Raw genomic sequence first — 4,346 nt, forward strand, 5'->3', positions numbered from 1 at the left:
ATTAACACTATCAAAACTGTGGGTTTTTTTTTTTTTTTTACTTCCTTTTTTTTTTCTTTCTTTAGTCAAAACTTCCATTTACTTGTGTACTTTTTAAATAGTCTGCCATTTTTTAGGAGTCTAGAATTTGCTTCAACAAAATGGCAGACTATGTCACTGCAATCCCATGCAAATACCATTTCAGGTATATTTGTGTGGATCGTTAATTTTTAGTTTTAAAACCTACTTGCAACCACATCCACTTCATAGCAAGCACTTTCTAAAGCCAAAAACACCCAACTCAAAAACGAAGTGTCCCTTTAGGAGTGTCAGGCAACATTCAATTGTCAGGCTCAGTACTTGTTATTAAAACTGTCTTGCTAAAAATCATCACATCTCAAACTCAACAATTTCAATCACAATCAATGATTTCATTCATTTTTATCTAAACATTTTGGAGACCTATTTTAGGCTATGGAAGAGTTTTTTATGACATAGACCTGGTTGGACAGAATAACTTTTAAACTAGTGGAATAAAAGTAATGGATAATAAACTCATGTACTTCAAAACTGTGAGGTTTTCCATTTACTTTCTGAACTAAAACGGTTCAACATTTTGATGAGTCAAAAGTTTGCTTCAACAAACTTGTCGGTTGTGTTAGGTCAACAACACAAAAAGAAAAACCAAACAAGTTCCAGGTACAACATAATTGTGTGGATCATCATTTTCAAAAAAATTTAATAAAAAATAAAATCTTTCGGATGGCAGGCATTGAAGAGAAGCATAATAGGATGTTAACATGGGCTTTCAGTGATAGATGTTCATCCATGACTGCACTGAGATTTCTTGCTTCTGATGAGTGTATTAACTTTACATCTCCAACTATGATGGAAATGATTTGGCTGTTGCAAAAATCTTGATGAAAAAAAAAACAAAAAAAAAAAACACTGTTTTTGCGGCAATTAAAAAGTAACGGGGGGGGGGGGGCACATTCCTGGAGTTGCCCTCCTCACCTGATCTCTTCTCTCCCAATGGGGATCCAAACCTTTGCAAGTTTGCAGTCAATTCAGGAGCCATAACCTTGAAGATGTTATCAAAGTACTGCACAAATAAAAAATTCAAATAAGAAAAAATCACTTGTATAAAAAAAAATATTGGTTACCACAACTCAGTAGGTAATCAAGACTTTCCAACCATCAGAATTATTGTGGAAACATGCTGAACTTACTAATGTTTTTATAATAACAATCTACTACTCATACTACTCATACTTAACATCTCATTGAGCCGAATACAGGGATTAACAATAACGGCAACCTGTCCATTTGAAACTAAAGGGCAAAAGGTCAGGATTTCGGAATTACAAAATAACCCCCGGAAAAAGAAAGATTTAAAGCATAAATTCCAGTACCGTCTTTCTGTTTTTATTATAAGGTCAGGTCAGGTTTTCTATCAGACATAAAGAAAACCTGCCCCCATGGTTTTGTTGCATGTGGACTCCTTAAGTTCTGGTTTTGCAATCACTCCTGTAAAGTTCTTTTCAAAACTACGCCAACTCACAGAAAGACTGTCATTATATGGTGTTACGTCAAACCTTCCAAGATTGTATTTCTGCCTTGTAAATTTTCAAGAAATCCCACATGACGATTATTTGGTTTTGTTTTTTATTTTTCATAAAACATATACGCATGTCCACTCTTACACGGGCGAATGAGCACTTCTTCTTATCCGGGATCCAGAAAGATAGGGAGTTTCAACAAACCCCTAGACCCAAATGCACCATCCGTGAAACCGGCTGCAATTGGCTCTTCTTCAGGTTGATGAAGTATCCAAGGCGTGACTGCATGTAACAGACTACATACAACGCTCTAGCAGCCTTTTGACTCGAGTCGCTTATCGAGCCCTGCAAGCAAACAAAAACAAACATTCTGCTGTTAGGAACAATACTTCGCCTCTCCACCACACTCTCCAATGAAACGGTCGACGATCCAAGCGTAGCTCGGTCTCGGAGACTGACAACCGTTGGATGGAGCTGACCAGCTCGTCCTCCTCATTGGCCGAGTCGGTCGAGTCGGAGGGACAGGATGTCAACGAGGAACGGGATTCTGAACCGGCCTCATCACGGCGCCCGTGGTCGGACTCAAAGGCCGCCGACGGGTGCAGACTGATGCAAGGCGAGCCCCCCTGGGGGGGTTCCCACTGGGTGGTAGCCAGACGCCCCTGAACGTATGGGTTAGCGGGCGGTTGTGGCAAACCCAGGGGAGAATCTGGCGCACGGCTAGCCGTGTGGGGGAGTCCCCATTGGCCCGGTGCAAGCCACCCACGGCCGTGTTGACTATGGGGCACCAGTTCGGTGGCCAAGTCAGACGGGCCTTGTCCACCACCCTCGCGACGACCCGTAATTGAGGCCGCGAGGGTGTGAAAAGCTTCCAAAAATTCTTCCCTCGAGATCGGGTCCCCACCCTTTTGACGTTTGTCACGGTGGGGACGACCGGAGGTAGAGCCGCTCAAGCTGGGACTCGAGGGCTGGCTTTCTTGCCCTTTTTGGAGGGGCGTCCCCGAGCAAAGTCCTATGTAGTATCGGAGGGCGGCTGCCAGGCGGGAATACCCAAGCAGCCGGTAAACCCTGAAGTGGAGGCCGACCCTTCGGAACGTAGCGATCCGACGGGGCCCCAGGGGGTCTGTACCCCGTTGCCAATCTCCTTGGCAACCGCCAGCGCCCCGAGCCCGATAGCGCAGGCTGCCTGCTCAGGGCAGCGGTACAAAAGGCCATCCCTGGGCACCGCGGTACTTGCGTGTGCACTGTGGGGGGCCACGTGCACCGAGCCGTGGAGAGGTAATTTCTCCGGCTGTGCATACCCTGTACATGTACTCAGCCCTGGGTGCACCGAGCCGTGGAGGGGTACCCCCTCTGGCTGTGCGTGCACCGCTGGCTGGCCTGGGATCGATGGGGCGAGCCCTGTAGTGGAGTCCAGCTTACCAACTCGTCCCTTCTTGGGTGTCGCCCAGATACTAGGCAATTTTTTGGCCTTACCGGGGCGTTTCCCCTGCTGTCGGGCGGATCCAGGCAGAGACGGTGAGACCGTAGGTCCCCCGCTCGGCCGGTTACAGATCCGTCAGCCCCGGCAGCCAGCGATGGCTGAGGGGGCTGACTGGGAGATTGCTTTGGCGTCGACGTAATGTCACCGTCGCAATCCCCTGAGGACTTGGGCTGTCTCAGAGGGATGTAGGTCTCCCCTACGTCGACAAGCCCTGTCCTCCCCAATTTCTTATAACTCATATTTTATTAAATCTCACTTTAGAACTTCTCAACAACTCTACTAGAAATTCTCAACACTTACAGACTATCCTGCTTTAGGATAGCTGCTAAACTACACTCTTATTTTAGCTAAAAGGGGCAAAGAATCTACCCCAATACGGACAATCACTTACTTACGTCCGCTGCCTTTGCCGGCTAAGAGAAAGAGAGGCTGCCGACATGGTGTGCATGTCACAGGGCGTTGGGGATAGGACTCTTGAGGGCGCTATTGTGTGTAAAACTCTTAGCTTTTTGCCTGTCGGCATAGGGAACAATGCAATTGTAGTATTCGCTCTACAGGTAAGTAGAGTGAAGTAGACTCATAAGTATGCACTCATAATGGGCTCTTCCAACAGGGGGACAACCTTAGCAAAGTATTTTTACTAATGTAATAATAATTCTTAGCAGTAATACCTGAGTGCCCCTTGTTGCTAGACAACATCTGAGCAGAACACACACAGTTGAAGACGTTTTTGAACACCTCATTCTCCTATGCTTTCCAGGCGCGTCTCTATCTGCAACTTGCCATCAAGCAATGATTTCACTACAATAAAGCTTCATGGCATCAAATAGCACTTTAGGGGCTTGAGCCACTTAAGCTGCCATTGCATGAGGCCCTGATGGAATGCCTCCCTTCACATCTTCCAACACATCTGTTGTCTCATTCCGAACGATTCCTGCAAGGGCATATAAAAAAAAGGGGGGTTGAACAAGGGCAAATTTACGGGAGCAGGAATTGCAAGTCCAGCTCCAGTCAATTTACCTTGTTCAACCAACATTTTAAAGATCTACCCAGTCAGTTTCCTTTCTGGTTTCTTACTTAATGGGTAAAACAAGTGTTCAAACACAATGAAAAACCTAATAATGTCACAGGAATAGAACAGACCATGCAACCTACTAGCAGATTTGATAATGATTTTTATGATGGTATGAGACAAACCACTGAACTGCACAGGTCATTGGTTTGTTAATTTTGTTAAACAAATCCCTAATCTTTTTCGCTTTTAACTTTTTAATTTTTAATTACTATAGTTTTACAGAATATTTGGAATCCTTTTGTAGTTTGTA

At 45.1% G+C, this 4,346-nt stretch overlaps 1 long non-coding RNA gene across 1 annotated transcript; it reads right to left on the reverse strand.

The window, feature by feature from the left end:
• Positions 1-954: 954 nt before the first annotated feature.
• Positions 955-3,436, reverse strand: LOC139933884 (uncharacterized). Its single transcript, XR_011785642.1, has 3 exons — positions 3,413-3,436; positions 1,683-1,883; positions 955-1,081 (listed from the first exon to the last, which is right to left on the reverse strand). It is a non-coding gene; the product is annotated as an uncharacterized lncRNA (long non-coding RNA).
• Positions 3,437-4,346: the final 910 nt, after the last annotated feature.

This window comes from Asterias amurensis, chromosome 2 (assembly GCF_032118995.1).
Source record: "Asterias amurensis chromosome 2, ASM3211899v1".
Lineage (NCBI taxonomy): Eukaryota > Metazoa > Echinodermata > Asteroidea > Forcipulatida > Asteriidae > Asterias > Asterias amurensis.